Source organism: Heloderma suspectum, chromosome 6 (assembly GCF_057233095.1).
Source record: "Heloderma suspectum isolate Gila_16-S chromosome 6, 16-S_ref, whole genome shotgun sequence".
Taxonomy (NCBI): domain Eukaryota; kingdom Metazoa; phylum Chordata; class Lepidosauria; order Squamata; family Helodermatidae; genus Heloderma; species Heloderma suspectum.
Genome location: NC_139463.1, coordinates 40,367,713 through 40,393,506, shown reverse-complemented (window position 1 = coordinate 40,393,506; position 25,794 = coordinate 40,367,713). Strand labels below are relative to the sequence as shown.

At 46.3% G+C, this 25,794-nt stretch overlaps 1 protein-coding gene and 1 non-coding gene across 3 annotated transcripts in view; both read right to left on the bottom strand.

Annotated features, from left to right (window-relative positions):
- The window catches only part of PHYHIP (phytanoyl-CoA 2-hydroxylase interacting protein), a 44,732-nt gene extending 20,053 nt beyond the window's left edge, over positions 1 to 24,679 (bottom strand). Inside the window, exon 1 of one of the 2 annotated variants that reach the window (XM_084808190.1) lies at positions 23,992 to 24,679. The gene's annotated coding sequence lies outside the window, so the exon portion shown is untranslated. Of the gene's footprint in view, positions 1 to 6,899; positions 7,294 to 23,991 lie in introns of those variants that run through there. The other variant, XM_084808191.1, reaches the window with a different exon arrangement.
- On the bottom strand, positions 2,531 to 2,599 carry TRNAE-UUC (transfer RNA glutamic acid (anticodon UUC)). The gene has a single exon. It is a non-coding gene; the product is annotated as a tRNA-Glu (tRNA).
- Positions 24,680 to 25,794: the final 1,115 nt, after the last annotated feature.

Genomic DNA, 25,794 nt, shown 5'->3' with positions numbered 1-25,794 from the left:
CCTCTGTTCCCTCCCTTTTGGGGCTGAATATGACATGCTCTGGGAGTTATATTTAGATGTGTCAAATTACAGAGAAAGAGCAGCTTTTTCAAACAATTCATTTGGGGGGGGGGATTGCCTGCAGATTAAAAAAAAGTAATGCATCAAAGTGTGAAGTTATGCTAAGCCTCCTCTTGCTGTGCTCATTTTCTGTTTGCAGGAAGTAACTCGTGTTGGGAGGTGTTCCAAAAATGTGACCACCAACCAGGGCCAGCCCTACCATTAGGCAGAGTGAAGCAGCTGCTTCAGGCAGCAGATGCTGGAAGGTGGCAGCAAGATGTTGAAGCAGAGACTGTGTGTCAGGCAGCCTGCTCTGTGCTCCCTAAGATAGCCTGCCGCTTTCAGGTGCAGTGGAGAATGATGTTGTCCCATCAACAATGCTGTTGACAGACCCATCTGCAGTCCCGTTGGTTTTTGTACTTGGAATGGGAAGGGTCGCCATCTTGTTCTTTGCCTCAGGCAGCTGTCTTGGCCAGCCCAGTCACCAACATGCATTCTGGGGGTTCAATCCATTCTACCACCGCACCAATCCACCATACTGCTGCATGTGTACAACACACACACATAAATCACTAGAAATCATCACATCTGGAAAGGTCCTCACACTCTGGAAAGTGTCTCTGTTGTAACATTTCCTCAACGTCTCCTTTTAATTTGCAGAACAGCCTGTATCTTTGACTCTAGATGATGAAAGTAGCTTTGAAAGGACAAGAAAGAAAGAAAGAAAGAAAGAAAGAAAGAAAGAAAGAAAGAAAGAGAAAGACGCCTGTGGGTAGCGAGATCTTGGAAGCTCTCAGCAACAGCTGGCACAGACTACTAATGCTCACCTTTGGACTCTTGTTTCAGTACTAGGATACAGTCCTGAAATGAGTAATAAAGACAGGGTCGCTAAGTGTAGGGAAAACTTCACGTGTTCGACATATGACAGTCATGAAGCCATTAAAAGCATAGGCACCCTACCAAAAAGAGAATGGCATCCCTATTTCCAAGTTAGGCATCTCAGCTTGAGCCCTGGCACCTCATTTTAGACATGAGCTACTAGACCTGTGAAGCCATCAGACTCACAAAGGTCTCTTACCCTGTGAGTGGAGGAGGAGGAGGAGATGGGAGAAGCTCTTAACTTTAGTCATATGTAGTTTGTTTTTTTTTTTTACACAGTCTGTGCTGCGTTTATTCAGTAAAACAACTAGCTAGGGTTCAATTTGGGGGAAGGTAGTAATTATAGTGAGTGTTCTCAAGCAGTAACTGGCAGCAAGACGTTGTTGTTGAACCGGAAACCCAGCCAACTGGGAGTTCTAGAAGGGGAAAGACTCTGGACCATTTCTGCCTAATTCCAAACTGTAGCTGCTTCCTCTAGTCCCCTGCATATTGATGAAGTTGTGAAACTGATTAGACCATATTTCAAGTTTTTGGTCTAGTCAATTTCACCCCCCCCACCCATCTCTCCCTGCCCCCATCTCCCACCCTTTTCGAAGGGCTGCAGGTGGCTATGCATCCCTCTTGTTTTGACTGAAAAGTATGGAAAAGAAGTTCAAGAACTGCTCCTATGGGTTGGGGAAAAGGAGCAGGTATTATACACATCATAAGGACTATCCAAGAGGGCCCCATGACAGTCACAGGTGTTTGCTACTTGGGAATCCCTCGAGGTTGTGTCCCACTCCTAATTCTAGAACTTGGAGTCACCAAGTTGATTAGCAGTAGATTCAGTACAGATAAAACAAAGTATTCCTTCACACAGTGCATTTTTCACTGGATCCTCTGTCATGGAATATGGTGATGGCCGTTTCCTTGGATGGCTTTAAAAGGGGATTAGACAACTTGATGGAGGAGGAGCAGTCTATCCAAAGGCTATTTGTTACAATACCTAAAGAGAAGCAATCTGCCACTCAATACCAAATGATAGGTGGCAAGCGAAAGGAAGGGCTAGTATCCTCATGCCCTGCTGGTGGTCTTCCTGGAACCATCTGGATGTCCATTGTGGAACAAAGGAAGTTGCCTCCCATATGTACCTGCCCGGACTCTAAGTTCATCTTCAGCTGTCCTTCTTCAGGAGCCCCTGCCAAAGGAAGTGAGGCGGGTAGATGCCAGAAAGATATCTTTTTCTGCTGTGGCACCCCGGCTGTGGAATGAGCTCCCTACAGAGGTTTGCCTGGCACCTACGCTGTACTCCTTTTGGCACCAGGTGAAGACCTTTTTATTTTCCCAGCAGTTTAGCACTCTAGCCTTTTAGCTCTGTTGTTTTAAATTTGTATTTTAAATCTCTGCATTGCTGCTAGGTTTTATTCTTTCATATTTTATATTGTTTTATGTTGTACTTTGTGGTTTTGATTTCTGTGAACCACCCAGAGCGCTTCAGCTCTTGGGCGGTACAGAAATGAAATGAAATTAAAAAATACTGAGTCAGGCCATCGGTCCATCTGGCCCAGTATTGTTGACACTGACCGGCAGCCGCTCTCCAGGGTTTCAGGCAGGATTCTTTCCTAGCCCTACCTGGAGATGCCAGGAATCGAACCTGGGACCTTCTGCATGAAAAGCAGGGGCTCTACCACTGAGCTATGGCTCTTCCCTGTTTCCTGGAAAACAGGACGTTAGGCTAGATGGGCCTCTGGTCTGATCGGTGGGGCACTTCATTTGTGGTCCAGCACATGGGGACAAATATTACACTAAGAACATAAGAAGAGCCCTGCTGAATTGGGCTAGAGAGCCCAATTTTTCCAGGAAAGTAGATGGCCAACCAGATATTTTAGGGCCAACCAGATGCTTTTGGATAGCCCACAAGCAGGGCATGAAGGCAATTGTCCTCTCCCACAGTTGCTTCCCAGGAGACACTATCCAATGCATACTGCCTCAAACCCCGGAGATTCCGTATAGCCATTGTGACTAGTAGCTGTTGCTAGACTTACCTTCCATTAATTTCTCTAATGCCCTTTAACAGTCTTTTTCACGCTGGGTTGACATTTTCATGGAGCTATTCACCATGAACCCATAACTTTTTCCCTGATTAGCCATTGCCAGTTTGGACCATATCAGTGTATATGAGGAGACCTTCCACCCCCACGCTCCCCAGTGTGCATCACTTAATTATACTGAACTGCAATTGCCGGAAGCCCATTATTTTAATGGATGGCCAACTCTGCTGTCACATTCGTCGGTTTCCCTGGCCAAGACTTAAACACAGGAAGAGGACCACAGCTCCGTGCCAATTAAAAGGATAAGGCTACAGGCGATGGAAAAGACTGCTCTCTACCTGAGCCCTGAAGACTTGCTGCCAGTCAGAGTAGACAATACTGGTCTAGATGCATAATAGTCTGACCTAGGCCCCATCTACATGAGCTATTTACTCCGGGGCTGCTGCGATCCAAGGACCTTCGGGACATACGACGCAGTCGCCACTTCGCAGCCTAACTATGGTTTTCGCAGGGAAAAGGCGGATTTCTGCAGAGGCGTTTTGCTGTGATTTTTTAGCTTGCTGCAGGTTTACCACAGTTGCTGAGCTGTCTGTCCCTTCCTCGAACTGACTTCGCAGTTTGCAGTGGGCATGGGATAGGCATGCTTAGTGACTGTCATTCTGTGATGCCTTTTCACTCCTCCCCATTCCTCCCTCTTCCTTTGCAGCTGCGCAGTAACAGAGAAATATCCATTTTGGAATGATGGGTAGGCACTGGTTTAGCAAAGCGAGTTCAGAATTAGAGGCAGAGCAGCTCTTTCAAAGTCAAGCATCCAGCCATCATCATCATAACAGGCTAGACGTGCTGGGGCAAAAGCAGATGGCCCTTGTGGCTTTCACGTGCGGTTTGGTTCACTCTAAACCCAAGAGTCCTGTATATCAACAAGAAGGGCTGACTTGGTAGGGTGGGACTCTTATCTGAAGAGGACAAGCCTGTTCGCCTCCTTTGTCTAGGGGAGAGGCGCTGAATGACTAATTCCCCAGGGTGAACTTCCTTGCCCCTTTCATTTGCCCGTCCAGTTTAACCATGTAGGTGGAAACTAGAGCTTGGACTGCATTCCTGGCAGATCTCAGTAGCCAAAAACAACTTGCAGGAGGGTTGGAGGAGGAAACTGCTGTGAGAAACCTTAGCAGTACTAGTTGGTTAAATCAGGGGTGGGGAACTTCAGACCCAGGGCCCAAATTCAGCCCTCCAGGGTTCCCCAGATGGCCACATCCTCTTCCCCCCAATCACCGATCATTTGGTGTTTTCCCATCTTTTGTGCAGTTTTCCACCATTCTAAAAGGTTGAAATATATCTCCTAAGGTTTAGTTACTGGTGATAAGAGCTTTAGGGCGCAATCCTATACATGTTTAGACAGAAGAAAGACCTACAACTGCCAGCATTCACCAGCTATGCTGGCTGGGGAATGCTGACAGTTGTAGGACTTTCTTCTGTTTAAACATGCATAGGATTGCGCCCTTAAGCTACAATATGCTGGAATTATTTTTTTTAATTGGCTCTGCTGTCTTCGCCTTCAGCCCCACCCAACACCACCGGAGTGAGGCCCCAAGAGCAGCTCCAAAATTAAACTCCGCCCTCGGGCTGAAAGGGGTTCCCCACCCATGGGTGATATCTACACTACCAGTGCCTATAGATTTTATATCCATTTTACCAGCCTGGCTTCCTCCAAAGAATCCTGGGGATTGTAGTTTGGTGAAGGCGCTGAGCATTCTTGATTAAAGAGTCATAGTCCCCTCACTCAACTACAGCTCCCATGTCTCCATGGAGGGAGGAAGTTACAATAAGCCAGTTAAAGGCTGTGCTGTTCCCTTTGCGTCAGTATCTGAAGATGCTGTGCTACTTGATGAGTCTCCAAGCACACGTGAACTGCAGGCCCATCCTTGGTTCCTCCATGAGCAGGAGGCATTAATGGGACCAATGCCAAGCCTAATTTCAGCAAAAGATCACCAGAGCATGTGAAATAGTAAGGCTGTGTGCATTTCCCACACTACTGCATCACTACAATAAACCTTCACAATAAACCTTCACAAAGAAGCCCTCACTTTGAGGCCTGTGGATATGACTTCAGCCAACCTTCAACCTCTCCTCCTATTGTTTTTTCACATCTGTATCCTAACTGCCCAAGGTGACATCTCCTTTCAGAGCTTCTCCACATGGCGCTTTCTATCCTGCAACTTTACTAGGGCTTCTGTTTCTGGATTGTTTGCAGGGTTAAGATCAGCTCCTTCACACACACTTCCTCTTTTTTTTTTAGGGGCTGCAAGTTCTATATGTTTCATTATAAAGCCACTAGATGGAGCTACTGTTATAGCGCAACTCCCTCTTTACACTAGGGATGTATGAAAGTCACCTTGAACGAAATTTGATTCGCGCTGGGGGGGAGGCGCTCTGTCCCTCCCCCCCGAAATTCTGGCCGGGGGGGAGGCGCTCCGTCCCTCCACCCCCGAATCCTGGCCGGCCGGGCTGCAAATGGCGGCGGCCCTAGCCGCCGCCGTTTGTGTCCCTGCAGTCAGCCGTGATAGGCTACATAAATGTTTACGTAGCCTATCACAGCTGAGTAAAAAAAACAAATAAACTGCGCGTACGCAAATGGCGGCGCCCATGGGCGCCTCCATTTGCATTCCTTATTTTGGCACGTCTAGTCTACGTAAACATTTACGTAGACTACAGCGAAAATAAGGGGAACGCAAATAGCGTAGACGCTACGCTATTTGCGTTCCCCTTATTTTCGCCGTAGTCTACGTAAATGTTTACGTAGACTAGACGTGCCAAAATAAGGAATGCAAATGGAGGCGCCCATGGGCGCCGCCATTTGCATACGCACGGTTTTTTTTTTTTAACTCAGCCGTGATAGGCTATGTAAACATTTAAATAGCCTATCATGGTATTTTTTTAAAATCTAGCCGTGATAGGCTACGTAAATCTTTATGTAGCCTATCACATTGTGGTTTTTTTTACTGGAAATGGCGGTGGCGGCAGCTGGTCGGAAGACCGGCCGCCGCTGCCGCCGAACCGCTGCCGGAGCCGCTGCCGCCAGGAGGATTCGCCCAAGGTAAGTCCCGTCCCGGGGGGGGGGGGGGCGCGGGGCCGACCGTTTTGCCACCAATTTCGGGGGGCCGAATGCACTGGCATTCGGCCTCCCCGAGATTCGTGGCGAAATTCTCTGACATCCCTACTTTACACAGACGGATTCGATTCATATTTTTTATTACCTCATTATCTCCGTTTCAAATAAAGCCATGGAAATGGTTGGAAAGCACGGGAGAGGCACAGGAGGTTGACATCATGTAAAGGACATGCAAACTTCCATGAATAACCAATCTCAATAGCAGGATAAAAGTCCTGTGTGGAGAAGCCCTTAGTCTCATAAAACACTCTTGTAAGGTAGGTTAGGCTGCAAGAGAATGACTTGTAGGGTCATCTGGTAAGTTTCATGGTAGAGCAAGGATTTGAAGCCTGCCACTCTTGCATCACATTAGTTCTCATTAATCACTCAACCAGTGACTTTTCTGCAAGGTTCTGCAAGATGTTAAAATCATCATCATCATCATCATCTTACTATTTATAGCCCTTTAAGCATTTCCTATATATGATTTCAGTAATCCTTGCAACAATCCTGGAAAGCAGATCAGTATTACGAGCCCCATATAGCATATGGGGAGGCAGGAGATGCTGAAACAAAGAGAGGAAGGCTTGCCTAAGGCTATCAATGAGTTCATAGTAGAGATGAGATCTGAACAAGGGACTTCCCAGTTCACAATGATTAGGCTGCAATCCGATACAAATTTACCTGGGAGTAGGCTCCGTTGCTAGCAATGAGACTTACTTGTAAGCAGAAATCTATAGGACTGCTGTAAATCTCTTAGCCATTGTGGCACACTAGGTCAAAATAAAAGACCCACCACTTACCATATAAATCTGCCTGGTCTTCATTGGAGGTCCTCCTCCTCTGAGTCCCACCACCATCTGGGTTTTGTTGGTTTGAAACATTTATATACTACCCTTCACACTGTTCAGCTTTCAGGGTGGTTTGGAATTTATAATTATTTCACAGTAAAACAACAATAAACCAGCAATTAAGCATTCAAACCATTAAGTAGAGCTAAAAGCAATAGCAGACTAAAATGCCTAGGAAAATGAAAATGGCTTTGCCTGGCACCAAAAGAATTGCAATGCAGGCATCAGGCAGGCCTCTTTAGGGTGGGCATTCCATAATTGAGGCCTTTGAGCCCCTTTTAACTTTTTTAAAGGCCCAGTGTTCCAAACAGCTGGGTGAACTGTCATTTTACTTCCCCACAATGCCCCACAGCATAGCAACACTGGGGCATTGTGGGAAATTAAAATGGCATCCCCCAGCCATTTAAAATGGCACATCCCAGCTGCTTGGAGCATTGCTGCTTTCCACTACATCCACCAAAGCCCACCAACAAAGGAAGGCGCCTACTAAAAGGCTCTTTGCCCAGGACTCTTACAAACTTCTAGTTTTAGCCAACTCATGCCCCCACAGCTTTCTAAAAACAGTAGCTGGTGGGAGGGGATTATAATAAGTGAGAGGGGCTGGGGTCCCCATTGGCCCCGCTATCATTTGAGCACTAATTGCTGGCCCCTAATTGCATCCTCCATCATTCAAATTCACTGTGTTTTCCTCTGATGCTACTGAATAAAAATGCTGTGTTTCCTCTTTCTTGTAACACTTTCATTCCCCCATCTTTTCTCCGTTGACCTCACCCTCCCATCTTAATTCCCATCTATGTGAACACCTGCTCTTGTGACAGGATCACAGCACTTCCCTGTCAAATCTTTTCCTTCTGTGATGGCTCCTTTTGTGTTTTGAAAAGAAGCTAGACTTGTATTTATAGCTATCTTGCTAGCAGCCCTCACAGCTTGCTTTTTCCCCCTATCAGAATTCAGCTGATTGGAACTTAACCCTCTGGTGGCCTAATAAATCCATCTGAGATCACCAATGCTACCCTTGTGATAACAGCGGCCAGCTGCAAAAGAAGCAGCACTGAACTTAGCAAGGAGCAGAAACAGGTCTTATCTGTGCTCACACAGGCCCTGCCTGAATCAAAAATTCAAGAGCGCTGCTGCTTCTTTCTTTTTTTTTTTACTGCAAAGGACAGAAAAAATATAGAATTTGAACATCAGGCTATCAGCAAGAACCACCTGCAAAGGAAAAAAGAGAATCTTTCACCACCTCCCATAATCACAGCCTCCCAGCTGGAGCAATCCCAGAAGTAGGCTGACTATATTTCCTTGAGACAAAAACGGGATATTGTGATAACAAAAACAGGACAGGGTTATGTAGTATTCTGTATTCATGGAAAAGTATGATGATAACAAAAGTTTTATTAGAGAAAGAATCTCTATGGGCGGAATGATGGTAGAAATAACAGTAAGACTCACCCTCCTGGCTCCCACACGCTAAATGGGGCTTAGCGACCGCCTCTTGAATTCCCCACCACTGCAGACAAGCAAGGGGGCGGCGTCTGATCCTCGCTAGCTCAAGAAGTCTGGCCGTGGCTGGATAAAGTAAATGGGACTTCCTCTTTCGTTGCACTAGTAGTTTTACTGCACGCATTGATTAGCATAGAGCTTTATGATAAACACGTTAAGTTTTTTACAAAAAATTAAAAACGGGACAAAATTGACATTTATATTAAAATGACGTGATGGTAGGGAAATATGAAAAAAACGGTACTGTCCCGTTTAAAACGGTACGTATGGTCAGCCTACCCAGAAGTGACCCTCAATGGGTAGCTTAAACATCCAGATAAATGAAATCAAGAATACAAAAGCAGAATGTGCAGGGATTATCATTTATCTGGAAAGACCTTCCTTTTAAAAAATGTTAAATATATAATACAGTTGAAATAGTCCTTATTACTTCAAAGACAGTAGAAATAAACTCAATATATTTTTAGATAAACTCAATATATGTTTATATTTATTTTTATGCATTTTCATCACAGGCTTTGTTTAGAAGCTGCAGCTGAGTGTGAGAGCACAGGCTTTACAAGGAAAAAAGTCCCAGATTTAATCCCTGTTATTTCCAGTTAAAAGGATCAGGTAGTACAACCTTCCCCAACCAGATGCCCTCCAGATGTTTTGGACTTCAACTCTCTTCAGCCCCAGTCAACATGGCCAAAGGTCAGGAATTCTGGGAATTATAGTCAAAAACATTGGAAGGCAGCATGTTTGGGGAAGGCTAAGAGATCATGGGAAAGATCTTGGCCAGAGAGATTCTGTTGAGCCATAGGCAGTCGTTATTGCTGAGCTAGACAGACAAATAGTATGAGCTTTTGTTTTGGGGAGGAATCAGGCTGTTGCTTAGTGGTAGAGCCCCTGCTTTGCATACAAAAGGTCCCACATTCAATTCCTGGTATTTCTAGGTAGGGTTGAAAAAAACTGAAACCCTGGAGAATGGCTGCCAGACAGGGTAGTGAATACTTAGCTAGATAGACCAATAGTCTGTCTCAATATAAGGCAGCTTCCTATGTATATGTGTGTGTCCCCGTCCCCCAAATAGCAACAAGAAATCCACTTATTTCGCGTACTTCATTTCTGAAACAAAAGGTGCCAGGGCAAAAGCTTACCTATGTGTCATGATCATGACCTCAGATGCTGGGAGTGTAGTGAATCAATGGTGAAGAAAAAGCTACTTGCTCAGAAGGGACTTCATTCTCCAGGGCTGAGCTGTAGCATTTGAACGGATTCAGGGGCTAGGCCCTAGTCAGGCAAAGTTCAAATTAAGTCCTCCTTATGTATGAAGAACCTAACTGTTAAGTACCTGAGAAGTGGCTGAGATTCTCTTTCAGGGCAATCCCTTTGCATGTCTACTCAGATGTAAGTCCCACTGAGTTCAATGGGATTTACTCCCAGGTAAGTGTGTACAGGATTGCAGCCTTTATCATCCCATTTTAGGTTAAGAGATTGTGTCAGGCTTCATGGATGAGCAGTGGAATGAGCCTAGGTTTGCCTGGTCTAAATCTATCCTTTTATTGACTACAACACAGTGCCTCAAAAGAAGCCAGAAATTAGGTCCAATCGTGCTTCATGAAGGCAGGGACCCACACCACTACCCTATAAACAGATTAACCCATAATTCCAGACTGGAGAGAACCCAGCACAACCCTCTGTATGTGGACAAGAGCTGCTCAAAACAGCATCCGCTCCCTCATCCCAAATCTCCCATAAATGTGTTTACCAGCAACCTGGGCATGTCCAGCTACTCCTGTTAAGTGGGGTCCAGAGTGGTAATTTGCAAGTGGCCAGAGGCAGCTACCTCTTTCAGCTGCAGTATGTGCTGGGGACAGATGTCTGGGGATCTGGAGTGGCCATTAACACAACCTTTTAAAAATGAGTTGCTGTCAGACCAGCCAAAGAGTTGGCAAGCTTTATGAAAACAGATTAATCTTGTGACAGCTTTGTGTTCCCCACTTCCCTGAGTGGTAGGAGGTTTCAAGACAGCCTTTTACAAGCAACCAGGTAGATCTATATCAGTTTCCCAAAAGCAAAATGCTCTTAAACCCTCTCACCAAGGTTCCTTCTTGCCAGACAGCTACACAACGCAGCTTTTGTCTCCTGTGCTGGCCCCATTCTATCTTCCTAACCGTTTCTTCTTTGCTCACCTATCCCCTCCAAACTGAGAAAGTGTGTGCAATAGCTAGCATCTACCAGCCATCAATGCTCATTTAAGCAAGCACCTTCTAGCCACTAACACCCATCGAGACTGAACAACAGTAACAAGCTGTACAAAAGTCTGGAAGAAAGGTCGTTGCCCACATCCACAGAGGGTGCTTACCATGGGAAGCCAGATACAGCACAGCCATTAACACTGCCCTGTGAGTCAGTGGCTCTCAGGTCTGCCAATTAGTTGGCAGTCTTGATGAACAAATGTGTGTCTTGGGACTGCGCCTGGGATCCAATGTGGGATTCCAGGAAGTCAATCAGTGCCTTCCTAACTCTTCTCTAGCTCTTTTTTGCTTTGTGTTTCCACCACCCCACCACAATATTTTTTTCTTTCCAGAAGTTGTCATCTATCACTTTTTTTAAGCTAAACTTGAGAAAGGCAAAATTGGTGGAGCCATACCCACCGATATCATCCGACTTGCAGAGGGGCTGAGGCGGGGGGGCAATTCTACCCAGCATCCAAAATATGTTCCCCATTCCTACAGTTATATGAATTTTGTTAAATGAGCTCCATCTGTGTTTTGTGGATTGTCGGGTGTCTTTCATTCTGTCATCTGCTCATTGACAAAACTGGATTTTTTGTAAGCGTACTTTATTCATTTGCAAATGTGCACATTTGCAAACGAACGAAATTGCACAAATCCCCCCAAAGGTAAAGAAATGGTCCACAAGTCCACACGACTCAGAAAAAGCTGAGAAACTAAACTTTCTCAATTCAGTACCCTAAAACACTTCAAAGAGACACTCTTGTGTGTGTGTGTCTGTATATATATGTGTGTGTGTTATATATAACACCTACTATCACACCAAGGATCACTGTTTCAGCATATCCCCCTATACATACTGTTAGATACTTCTGGAGGCTCTTCGCCACCTGTTTCATATTGTCTTAATTTATTCTGCAACACCCTGCATTGCTCTGGCTTCTAAAGCAACCTGAATATTAGACTGCAATCCTATACACACTTACCAGAGAGTACGCCCCATTGAACTCAAGGAGACTTACCTTGGGTTGGCAGATAGCATGGCTTGAAGAAGCTGCTTAGCAGGAGAGTTCTCCTCCAAGAGCAAAATCTACCCATCCTATTGCTGTTCTTGCCTTTGGCAGGAAGGAAGGAAAAGGGCTATTGGGTAAGTACAGGGTTGATTAAACTACTAGGTTTGACAACAGTGCCTGTGAACAAACTGAGGGCTGGGTGAGACAAAATGGTGCACTGCAACAAGCAACGTCTGTTTGCCTTGCTAGTTTTGTCACCACCCCTTGTCTACTGTATATATCCAACCTATTATAATAGTAGCTATTTATTGTTATTTCTATACTGCCTTTTTTAAGCCAGACAACACGGTTTACAAAAAATTCAGAAAACAAAAAACACAATCAAATAGAAACATAGTAAAAGATTAAAAACAACCTTAAAAACTGTGCAACCATTTTACAAGCCAAGTTAAAAAGATGCCTCTTGGCCTGCTTCCTGAAAACAGAGACAGTGGGTACCAGTTGCAACTCCACAGGGAGTGCATTCCAGAATATGGGAGCAACACAGGGAAGAAAGGGACTGCGCCAATCCTTACACAGCCAAAACAGTGCCATTCCCCCATAAGGGGGAGATACCAGCAGCTTGGAAGAACGCCACAGTTTGCATTGGGGCTGGGGGAAAACAGTGATCAGACCAAAAATTCATGAAATTGACCCCTATGTTTGTTTCCCTAAATAATTTTTCTGATTCTTCAGCATGTTTACTTGTGGCTAAGTCCCATTTAACTCAATGGGGCTTACTTCTGATTAGATATACACAGAATAAAATAATACATAAATTCCTTGCAACTCCCCCAAAGATTTATAGTAAACATTTTCTCTAGTAATTCAGGTTTAAAAATAGGGTTGCATGGAACATTGCGACTCTATATTTTTAACAAGCCTGCTTCGGTCAATGCGCTTTGTTTTGAGGAATATCTAACTGTATTGCATCTCTCGAATTAAATGAGCTGCTGTAGGAATGATCTGACCACTCTGTAAAAGTGTGTGTTTTTCTGGAGATATTCAACTGCTGTCCACTATGAGGATGGCCTCCAGTGGGTGGCAAACAGAGGCAGCCATTTTGAATCTCCCAAAGTTCAAAAAGCACCTCAGAACAGGGCGTTCTGGGAAAAACAAAATGGCAGCCGCACCAATTCTCTTCCCTACAAAAGAATTTTGCCTCACACCCCAAATATCGCTGAACCAAACAGCTAATTTTAAGGTGGCTGAAATGGCTGAGAAATGCTCCTTGTCAATTCAGTACAGCTCTATTTGCAGAAATGCTAAAATAAAAATTTATGGGAAAACCCCATGGCAGGGAGGATCTCTAACTGCCCAATGAGGATTGAGGATTCTCAGTGACCACAAAATGCTGAGTGCTAGTTAGCAGGCGGCAGAAAACCAGGGGAGGAGCATGAATGGAATGGAGTGTCCTGCATTTCCCGTAAATTCTTCTCAGTAATCTTCATCGCCACAGTAAAGTAGGCCAGTATCGTTATAATATTCCCCCCATATCTCAGATGTTGCCCATGGGCTTGAAAGAACAGTGGCTGCCTTAAGACCACCAAGGGCCCCCATGGCTCAGGTGAGTTTTGAGCCAAGGATCTTCCAGGCTTTTGCACTTTTTGACGCGACGCTACACCAGCTCTTAACAGAGCAGCCCAATCAGTTAGGCCTTGGTTGGAATCTGTGCTGGCGCTGCGTCCTGGCTATGGTGAGGTGTGATCCAGGAAGTCCATGGTACAAATTTGCTTCACCTCGGCCATGACCTCAGTGGATGGCTTCCGGCAAGCCGCCCTCTCTTAACCTTTGCTCTCATCTGCAGTGTGGGGATATTAAATACCACTGGCCTGCCTTATGGAGGGAGCAATCCTATGGCCACTAGTCAGCGGCTAGATGGCCATAGGATATCTGGTTTTCCTGGAACCGACCTTCCCTCCCGTCGCAGAGAAGCCCTGTGCTCTGCGCTCAGAAGAGGAGCGCAGAGCGGCCAAAACGGGGCATTCCAGGGGGCATTCCAGGGCAGGGAGGGCGGAAATGCATGTAAGACACATCCTATGTGTCTTACAGCAGCCTCCTCCCCCACTCTGCCCTCCCGCAGGAACAATCCCCTCCGTGCTTCTCCTGCCCTGCATTGGATAGGCGGTCACCTCCGAGTTCGGAGGCGGCCGCCTATCTGCATAGGATTGTGCCTTTAGTCAGGGTTGCAGAACCTCTTTCTGCCTGAGGGCCAAATTCCATTTTGGAGAAGCTCTCTGGGGACGCATTTTAGTGGTAAACATGGCCGAAGGCAAAAGGGGCAGGGGCCAAACTCCAAAATATCAGTATATTTTAGCTTATAGCTCTTAATGCCAGCAATTAAGCCTTAGGAGAAGCATTTCAACCTTTTAGAAGGGGGGGGGGGAGGAATCATGCAAAAGCCAGGAAATCACCAGATGATTGGTGGATTAGGGGAAGGGGGCATGGCTTTCTGGGGAGCCCCAGGGGACTCAATTTGGCCCCAAGGTTTTGCATCCCTGTTGTAAGGATTACCAGGCTTAAGTGCATGCAAAGTGTTCTTAAAACTCAAGATGTGCTATATCAATAGTACAAAGAGTGTTATGGCACTTTAAATTCTGTGGCACCTTGATTTCTAAACTGGTGCTCTGATTAAAAATATTTAAGAAGATAGCGGGAAATTTAATAATGTTTAAGGGCACAATCCTGTGCATGTTTAGACAGCAAAAAATTCCTACAACCCCAAGCACTGCCCAGCCAGCTATGCTGGCTGGAGAATGCTGAGTTATAGGACTTTTTCTGCCTAAACTTACATAGGATTGTGCCTTAAATACTGTAATACTTTCATTGTTATATTTGGTTGTTAGCTTATGGTTGTTTTGGTTTTTCTTTATGATTGTGAACTGCCCCGAGGGCATCTGCTAGTTGGGCGATATAAACATGTAATAAAGAAATAAAGACTAACAAATGTTTTATGGCATAAGCTTTCATGGACTATAGTCCATCAGGTACATGAGGTGTTACTGAGAGTTTCAGGTAAATATAGTACACACTGGGGGGTGGGGGATTGTAACCAGTGAAGCCAGAGAGAAATTAAATGCAGACAGCACTGACTGTGACAATCACATTATTAACAGCTTTGTTTTGAGAATGGCTACTGTTAATAAAAAAGTAAAAGCAACCTGGAAGAAAAATCCTTTCTAAGGCCAGATCCTAAACAGGACAAAGCAGACTTATTAGTTGACATGTGCAAAAGTGACATGGACCATAAATTCTTCCCTTGAGTGAATGCTGCAGGACCAGCTAGGGGTTGAATCATAGCCTTTAAAAAAGCTGAAGGACAGCAGAGAGCTGGATGTTCCCATGGCCTCTGATGATGCAGTGCGGCTCAGCAGTGTGACTAGGTGAAGAATCCTGGCTATGCGCCACTCCAGATGCCAAGCTGACCCAAGTTCCTGCCCCAAAGCACTCCCAGATCTAAGCATGATATGGCAGGCAGGTGGCTGCTACTCATGTGCAACTGATGCTTCAGATTCCAGCCTGACTCAAGCTGCAGAAACCAGCGCATAGCCGGATGAGCATGTGGGTGTGAAGTGTGCCACGGCTGAAGGCTGACAGAGCCCAGTAACCTGGGAGGAATTCTCAATATAGATGAGTCGCTTAGCAAAGCACAAGTGATTGGCAAGAGCAAAGAGCTGGCGCTCTCCTTTTCTTGAAGATAATATAATCTCCTTCCAAGGAGCTTTTCAGGAAGAGGCATCTGTTGCAAATGCTTCAGGGATAGGATGCTCTTGTTTTGGAGTAGGTCCCAGCCTTCCCCACCCTGGTGCCCTCTAGATGTGTTGGACTACAACTCCTATTGTCCCCAGCCAGCATAGCCATTGGCAGACTAGGGTCTGTTCCTATTTTGTATTTCGATGCTCACAACTACCAAGGCACTCAGCCAGCTCGTGTCTGAGGCCTGTCCAAATGCACTATAAACAGCAATCCATACAGCTCATATGACACACATGCTGCTGATGGGAGTTTTGATTCAACTGTGCCCAATTCCCTAAGGAAACTTTGAGCCAACATGATCTGGAACATCTTCTGTATACTATACTTCTTCCATGACATCAAATGCAGGGTAAACTTGCATTCCACCACCACCACCATCACAATCCCAGGGTGCCTCAAGGCTCTTCAACACCCTAGTCCTCATGCAAATTGGAAGTGTGCTCCAGAACGGCTTGCAATGTTCAAAACTTTGGCCCAATAATCAGATTTTGCTAGGGGCTGTGCAGAACTCAGCTCCTTTGCTGAGCTTGGCATTAGATGGTCCCGAGGAGGTTCTGAAGGCCAGATCACGTTGCTCGTCTCTAGTAACAGGTAAGGTGTCCCAGTCCACTATGAAATCCAGTTAAAAGGCATGTTTCAGGGATCGCATGACAGGTGGCTCAGCTAGGCTAATGAACATGAGCATGTGGCAGGTTAGTAAGTGCTTACAAATCCCACACCTACACAAATGAATGTGTGTGTCTTTATGATGATGAGAGGGAGAAAGAGGATGTACTGGGAAGTACACCTATAGGCAGTGAAAGCTGGTGACTGGTTTTTTAGAGATCTGATGGTGCTTTGTTAGAGACATTGCTATTTCTGGAATGCACATTCATCCTTCTGTCATCTGTCCCTAGCTTTGATATTTTATTTAAAATATTTGTATCCCCCCTCTTTTGCTTAAAATCCCTCAAGGGGGCTCCCGACATAAATCTACCACATAGAGATTAATAATAATATAATTATAGGATAATAGCAATAATGATAAGCAGCAATAACAATAAAAGACTACTACTAAAATGAGAACTAAATGCCAGTAATGAAGGGACCACCCAGCCTCTGCTCCCAGAAGAAAACTCCACAACCTGGATGCCACTGCAGAAAATGAGCTGACCAGCACCCCAGCAAGTGGATCTCTGAAAACACTGGGATGCAAAGCAAGACCTCCAATGCTGAACACAATGAATGGGCTGGATCATGTGGAAAATTCTAACAACTCTCTGTGTGACCAGAAGAGAGAGTGGGACAAACGAAACATGCATGTACACAAACAGCAAAGATGCCCTCATCATACCACTTTTGCGGTTCTTCAAAGCCTTTGTCTTGTTTCCAGCTGCAAAAGTACAGTGCTACAGAATCACAGAGTTGGAAGCAACCTCAAAGGTCTTCTAGTCCAACCCCCTGCCAGTGAAGGAAATCCTCCGCTTCAGCATCCCTGATAAGTGGCCATCCAGCCTCTGCTTAAAAACCTCTAAGAAAGGAGAGCCCACAACCTTCCCAAGCACTCTGTTCCACTGTCGACCAGCTCATGCTGTCACAAAGTTCTTCCAAATGTTGAGTTGAAATGTCCTTTCTTGTAATCTGAACTAGTTCCCTCTGGAGCATCAGAAAACCAATTTGTTCCATCATAGAATAGTAGAGTTGGAAGGGGCCTACAAGGCCATCAAGTCCAACCCCCTGCTCAATGCACATAGATGCACATCATCTATGTGGCAGCCCTTCAAATAGTTGAAGATGGCTATCATTTGTTGTTGTTGTTCAGTCTTTCAGTTGTGTCTGAGTCTTCATGACCCCATGGACCATAGCACGCCAGGCCTTCCTGTCCTGTGCTCTCTCTCGGAGCGTGCTCAAGTCCATATTCATTGCATCGGTGATGCTATCTAGCCATCTCATCCTCTGCCGTCCCCTTCTCCTTTTGCCTTCAATCTTTCCCATCATCAGGGTCTTTTCCAGTGATTTTTCTCTTCGCATTAGGTGGCCAAAATATTTGAGCTTCAGCTTCAGCATCTGTCCTTCATCTCTTAATTGCCTCTTCTCCAGAGTAAACGTACCCAGCGCCTTCAACCTCTCCTCACAGAGCTTGGTCTCCAGACCCCTCACCACAATTATCACCCTTCTCTGGACATGTTCCAGATGTTCTTGCTTTGATCACAGCATTCAGAGCAGGAACTGGTATATACGTAAACCGTAAATGCACATGAGTGCATATAAAGAAGGATACGTTTTTCCGAAACAATTGTTTTTGCCACCAAGTTCCCCACTTTAAAAAAAGAAAAAAGGAAAGGAAAAGGAAAGCATGCTCAAGGGACATCTGTGCAACATAGACAAATATGTAAGGATGGACAGGATATGTGGGTGTTCGTGATCAAAGCTGTTTTGTCTCTGCAAACACATGTGCAAGAGAGAGGTTTTTTTAAAAGTGCACATGTACAGAAATGGGATGCGCCACGGCAAAGGATGCTTAGCTGCATACATGTACAGCAAGCATTCCTCCTTGGAGCACATTCAGAGCAACAGCTCTCCAGGCTCTTTTGCACCAGCACATATAAGCCGAATAGTTTATGTCATTTTGTTGTTCCTATTGATAAAACATTAGGAATCCTTGCTGATCTACTGCAAATCACCCACAGATTTACCAGTAAATCCAGATCGATCTTCCACCCACCCCTGATCTACGCCACCATCCTGTTTGCAAAAAAGGAAAATGCCTCCAGGAAGCTCACAAGCCAGGATGAGGCTGATCGCCATTCTATGACATTTGCCCACCAACACCTGATATTCAGAGGTACACTGCCACTGAACCTGGAGAGTTCCATTTAATTGCCAGAGGTGTTGACAGACTTATCCTCCATGCTTAACCCTTTTTAAAGCCATCACATTCTGTGGCAGCGAATTCCAGTAGTTAAGTATGTAACTGTGAGAAGAAGGGCTTCCTTTTGTCTGCCCTGCACCTGCTGCTAATCAGCTCCACTGGGCCAAAATCTGGTATAGCCCTCTCCAACCCGGAGCCCATTATGATGAGAACTGCTATCCAACACACCTGGAGGGCACCAGGTTGGGCAAGGCAGGTCTAGTCTGGTCTTTCCGCTCTCGTAATATATTTAATTCTCTCTGTAGTTCATAATTCTATGAAACTCCCCAATGGTTCCTCCTTCACCGATCAGAAAAGCTCCAAACGCGTTAGCCTTTCCTTCTAGTGAAGGTCCTCCAAACCCTAACCCCTTGTTGCACCCATACAGAGCCATACAGGCAGGCAAACACATTTCCCTAGGTGCAGGAATGAGCAAGCAATGCCGTTTCCATTGCTCTTGTTTCTGTGGGTTCTTGCTGTTGTTTTTAAATGACTTGAAAAACAAGAAACGGTGCCCTTCTCAGAGGAAGAGCATCAAACACCGTGCTTGCAACCCAAATCAACGTGCCAACATGAGGAACAGCAGAATGCCTGTGGGAGGTTGTGGAGGGAGGGGGAAGAAAACAAATGTTGCAGCCTTGGCTAAGTGAGGTATTGCAAAGAGAGAAGAGCTAAAGGTGAAGCCTGCAAACTCAGGCACAGCTAGCAAAGGCACCACTGCTTGATGGGCTTTCATGTGTTTTTTTTCTTCATGTCCCTGGAGTGTTGCCCACTGCACCGCCCCACTGACGTTCCAGCCCTGCCCCATAAATGTGCCTGCACAGCCTCCCCTAGGAACAGCTCCCACACCAGTTTGCAGAGCCAACCCAGAGAGGCAGAAGGGGAAGAGGCCAAAGGAATAAGCTTCCACCTCCATCACCACCTCCAAGAAAACAAACTGACTGGACCAAAATGACAATCAAAACAACCCTGACAATAAAACCTGTCTGGTCCATCAGAAGCAGCACGCAACCCACCGGGCAAACACGCACAGCCTCATGCTTCCCATCCACTCACATGTTCACAGACACTGGCATCGCATTCTGTCACGTGGATATGCACCCACTCACAGCCATCCACCTCCATTCACATCCCTGTAGGTACCCACTCAAAACCATGCATGCACACACACATTTCCTCTAGGTCTGTCTTAGGTGCACACGCAGAAACACCTGAGTCTCCAATTGCCATAGCATGGATGCCCCCATGTTGCCTCCCTTCCAAAAGGACACCTGCGGTGGGCTATATTCTCCGATCCTGAGTGTGTGATGTGGACATAAATGCCACTGGTGTCCCTTCAGGCACTTAAGCCGGTGCGTTGAGGGGGACAGAGTGATAGGGTACTTCCAGACAGACAGCTCTTAGCACTACCCTTCAAAAGACATTGTATAGATGTTCCATCTTTCCTCCTTAAGGGATTCTCTGTGGTTAAGAAAAAAGATGCAAGAAGTGGTGGAAAAACAGAGGAGGGTTACAAATGGAAGATGGCAACATCAGGACCACCCCCCGTAAAATTCCATGTAGGAGGCAGGTCAACTGCATCATAAAAGACATGTCTGAAATCACCCTTGGGTGGTGGAGGCCTGGTTTCAGACCCCGTGCTTAGTTGTGAAACTTCCTAACCTTGGGTCAGTCCCTCTCTCTCAACATAATCTCTACTCCCCAAGATTGTTGTGAGGCTAAGAGTGCAAGTTTCAGCATGTTTGCTTGGAAGTAAGTCCCCCCCCCCCAGGGTTTAGTGTGGCTTACTCCCAGGTAAGTGTGCATAGGACTGCAGCCACAGTGGAAAAACCCCAAGTATGCTGCTCTGAAGGAATAACAACATACACAAAAAACACACGCCAACGAAATTCAGAGAGGGCATTTACCTAACCCCCCAAACTCCATTTTCCTCCACTCCTCTTTCTTCTTCTTGCCACCCACCCCTGCCACATGGTGTTATACCAGTGGGCTGTCCCATTCCTTTAAAGCCAAGAGAGGCAGCCTAGAGAGCCACTCACTTCTCTCTCTCTCTTTCTCTCTGAGCAACTGCAGGCACTTCCTTCCTCTTTCCCAGGCTTAAAGGGCAAGTGCAGAAGGAGGAGGGAACAATTTGTCAGTTAGCTGATCACTTGGGGGCAAACTGCTATTCACCCCAGGAGAGTGGCCAACAGCACAGCCACTGTAATGTATTTAGCAATGAGGTTCCAACTGTGCAAAATGATGCATTGATAAACATATTCATATCCATCTTATAAGGAAGGTCCATACCTCAGTGGTAAAGCACATGCTTTACATACAGAAGGTTCAATCCCAGGCTCAGAGGTTGGGCTGAGAAAGACTTCTGCCTGAAATGCTGGAGGTGGGCTGCCAATCAGAGTAAACTAGAGCTATATGGGCCAATGAACAATAAGGCAGATGTCTGTGTTCTTTTTTTGTGGGATGAAAACACTTCTACATACACACTCCAAATCTTGCAATTGTCTGCTTCCTTATTTCTCATTTTAGTGCACAAAATATTATTTGAGAGGTCTTATCTCACAACCTCAGAAACAACCTGCGAAGTAAATTGAAGACAGTGTTTTACCAAAGAACATAAAGTGTGCTGCGTGGTGAAGCAGAGATTTAAACCTGGGTCACTGTTGCTCATACCTTGAACTTTTCAGGAGCACTATTTAGGGGGCAATATATCGTGCGTTTCCCTCTCCACATGTTTCAAATTACACGTGATTGTTCTTCAAACAGACCTTTATTTCTGGCTAGTCTACTGAGTGGCTATCCTAATGAACAATTATATGGGCTTATGTACTCTTTATAGAAGATGGATGAATGGGGTGTGTGCTTGTGTGTGGAAGAATGGATGGTGTGTACGGGGAAGGGGGTGAGAGAGAGAAAGAGGGGGAAAGTGTGTATAAAGACTAAATAAAAAGGGTGACTTGGCACTGTGTCGACAATACTGCAACAGCTATAGTGAAGTATAACATGAGTAACCCCAAGGAATGCTCTTCAAATACACTGACCAAACCTTGAATATATCCAAACGTGAACTTTCAGACATTGTTGAATCTCTTCTCCCACTCCCCTCTCTCTCACACACACACATGAACTCCTCTTTGCCTATGCTCACATAAATCTCAGGGCAAAACTACACATTTGCCATGTAGTTCAGCCTTGGGTAGCTGACTTTTGTTTACTAAATAGCTGGTGCATATGCAAGGGGATCAGATCTTGACCGTGGCATGGGGGTGGGCTTTAACCCTTTGCTCTGTCAGACTCCCAACTGGAATCAGGGACGGGTGGGACATGCACTGGCTATTTGTCTAGTCTGGCCCTGAAATTTTGATTCCACTAACACTGTCTACATTGCCATACTGGCTCTGCATTCCTAACTTATTCTGAATATAAACACCTCTGCACATTCACACCCTTATTATGAAATGTATGTCTGTACCCATATTCCATGCACAGTTGAATCCCCTGCAGCCAAAGGAATATACAACCCCATGCCTCTTTGAGCTAAGTCATGCACATACATGCAGCCCTAAATATGCACATGTTAATCTCCAGAGCTGTACACCTCCATGCTTTCAAACCCATTCACAATCACCCAGTTGCAAGGACATACTATATATATTATGCATGCATACCTTCATAGCCACATACTGACGCCTCCGCTCTTAGCTGAGCATATACTCTCTCATAGGACTTGTGAATTCATGAACAGTATGAGCAAGTCACATGCAATCCTGTGTGTACCCACAAGACCATTCCCATGTGCTCTTGTAGCCAGGCACACACATTAGAATCAACCCACATACACAAGATCTAAATAAGCACTAGCATATCTAATTAGAGAAACAGGATACTTAAAAATACAGTTTTTATATTTCTCCTCTGCTAAATTCTCTTATACCAGTTTTGAACTTTTTGACAGAGTGGACATCCAAATGAATAACATATACTCATCAGCTCATAATGTTTTACATGCCCCTTCACCCATCCCCAAAATGACTTTGTACATCACCCCTTCCCTGCACACCACCCTTGCATTTTATTATTTATCTATTATTACAGTTCTATCCCACCTTTCCTTCAAGGGGTTCAGGGTGGCATACTAGGTTCTCCCCTTCCCCCATTTAACCTCACAACAACCCTGTGAAACTGGTTCAGCTGAGAGACAGTGACTGGCCCAAGGTCAAATCCTAGATTGGTCCTCTAATCATAACACCATACTGGCTCTCAAGAGACATACTTCTAAAACCTCTGCGCACAGTCCGACAGTTATAAAATGCATATGCCAGTATGTCATGCATTCTTATCTGACTGTATAGAATAATTTTGTTCACATTGTTATTATGACACTTTGCCTATACGCAAAGATCTGTGCTCATGCTTTCAGGCACCAGCTGCAGGCATGTGCAGGTACACACACATGACGTTGCACATGCCAAAATGTGCTCAAATATACACTTTCACATTCATAAAGCCACATGCTTGTACCAGTTCATATAGTCACCCAGGCGTACCCATACGCAGTGTTTCCATCCCACTCAAAGACATCAATGTTGTCTCTATGCCCTCCACCCTGTTATCTTTCTCTGTCCCTCCCTCTTTCACCAGTCCCTCAGCTTTGTGGGTTTTGCAACATGTTCTGTCCTCATTTGCAAGAACCCAGCTGAAGTTCTTGGCCTTTTTCTGTTTGGAGGAACTGCAGGAGGAAGGCAAGGTCATTCCCTTGTGGACAGTGGAATTCAGCCTGCCAGGTCCCATCACCTTCTTTAAGCAGATTGCAAAGTGAGCAGGAATTGGTTGACTGTGTCTTGCCCATCTTGATTCATGTTTGGACCAGATTCTTTATGCCTGTCCTGCAATGTTTTACAGTGGGGGCGGGATGAGCTCTGTACTGCAGCAGTGCCTCACTCCTACCACACAGATCTATTAACTGTCCTTGGAAAAAGGTTTCCCCTCCAATCCAGTTCTGCAGATAAGAAAATTACCATAGCCTGCTTGCCTACGTGAGGCACCCTTGGCCTTCACTGGAAAGGAAAAGGCCACCAGGGTTTGAGAGAATATGCCCTCGCAGGGGATGAAGTGAGTTGCTTAAGGCTATTAAGGGAGTCCTTGTCAGAGAGGCCCGTTCAAGACTTAAGAGGAAGTTTACCCTTGGCTCTTCCTTCCTTGCTTCCCTGCAGTCTTGAAATTCAGACTGCTGTAAGCTCCTTGGGGCAGGAAGCTTTCACTAATAATAACAACAATCGTATATAAACGTAATTATTATTAATTTGTTTCTATACTGGCTTTCTTCCAAAGAGCTCAAGGTGCCATATATGATTTTCTCTTTTCCACACTATCATCTGCACAACAACCCTGCGAGGTAGGCTAAGGCTCAGTGGCTTGGCCAAAGGTCACTCCATCCAGAGTGGAGACCTGAACCTGGGTTTCCCCGGTAATAGCCCGACACTCTAACCACTATACCACACTGTCTCTCTACGTTGTTAACACCATAGCGATGGTGCTATACACCCAACAGGTTTTTGGTTGGGTTCCCTTCCTCGCCTAATTCCAAAAAGCAAGCTCTCTCCTTCTCCCCAAGAAGAAAATCGCTTTACCTGGCTCCGCAGGAGACCCCGGACCTCTGGGAAGTTAACGTGGTTGCGGCTGCGTTGGGAGCGCGCCTCGACTCAGAAGCAGAGAGAGAGGACGGCAGCGACCCGGGCGATGAGCGCTTGCCAAAAAAAAAGAAGAAAAAGCGCGTTCCCGGGACAGAAACTTGGCTGCAGAAGCCGTCTCTCCAGCTAGATCTTGCAGCAGCTTCTTCCCATGCCCCAAAGCCCCATATGAAATAAAACGATCAGAACATAAAAGACACGCAGCAGCGAGCCGGGTCCCTGCTCCTCTGTTTCCCGAGGACGCTACGAAACCAGCAGGCACCCAAGAGAGGACGGCGTCGGAGAGGGGGAAACGATCGTGACAATCATAATGACCGGAGCAACACGCGAGGAGGAGGAGGAGAGCAGGGAAAAACCATCCCGGCTCCTCTCGGCCAATCAGTTCAGGGTCTGCAAAGCATCAGGGGATGAGCCAATGGCAACCACGTTCCCCGATGGCACCGCCGGGGCCGCCCAACAACGTGCAGCCGCAGCGCCCCTTCTGCCCCTGGCGGCGGCCGCGCGGAAGGGCGGCTGGCGCCGCGCAGGTACCGCGGCAGCGGACGGAGCGCGGCTCCCCGCAGCCCCTTCTTCGTGGGAGAGCCGCCTGCTGCTGCTGCTGCTGCTGCTGCTGCCGCCGTCCCAGAGCGAGATCTGAAGAGGAGGAGGGCGGGCGCGCAGCTAGTCCGGATCTGATTCAGATGATGTCCTGGCGGTCCAGAAGAGGTGGAGGCTGCGGCACGGACAGGTTGTCAAGGCGAACCAAGGCACAGCGAGCGCAGCGGGGAGCTGTGTGCGGTGGTGCGGCGAGGTCGCTCGAGACCCTCGCTGCGCCCTTAATGACGTTATGGGGGTGCCCTTTAGACGGCCACGCGTGGAGCCCACAACTAACATTTCTCCCCGCCCCGCCATTCCATGCTTCGCAACTGGTTCTACATGCCTGATATGAGAGAGAGAGAGAGAGAGAGAGAGGGAGGGAGGGAGGGCAGGGAAAATCTGTTTGCCTATCCTGATAATTAAAAAAATACTCTTGGGCATGTGCAGTTTTGCATTTTAAACTCACTTACATCACAACGCTGTCATGACGACAGGAATAAAATGTAGTCAGATTCTGCTGCCCTGAGCCTAAATACATTTACCTGTGTGTGGGGCGGGGGGGGGGGGAGAGCATCATTTTTTGGGAGAAAAGGATAATATATATTTAACAGAGCCAGTGTGACGTAGTAGTTAGACTGTTGGGCTGGAACTCCGGAAGAACTGGGCATGTTTAGCCCTGAGAAGAGAAGACTGAGGGGAGACAGGATAGCGCTCTTCAAGTACTTGAAAGGCTGTCACAGAGAGGAAGGCCGGGATCTCTTCCCCATCATCCCAGAGTGCAGGACACGGAATAATGGGCTCAACTGACAGGAAGCCAGATTCTGGCTGAACGTCAGGAAAAACTTCCTGACTGTAAGAGCAATACGACAATGGAACCAATTACCTAGGGAGGTGGTGGGCTCTCCCACACTGGAGGCGTTCAAGACGAGGCTGGACAGAGGCTGGACCTCTGGGAAGTTAACGTGGTTGCGGCTGCGTTGGGAGCGCGCCTCGACTCAGAAGCAGAGAGAGAGGACGGCAGCGACCCGGGCGATGAGCGCTTGCCAAAAAAAAAGAAGAAAAAGCGCGTTCCCAGGACAGAAACTTGGCTGCAGAAGCCGTCTCTCCAGCTAGATCTTGCAGCAGCTTCTTCCCATGCCCCAAAGCCCCATATGAAATAAAACGATC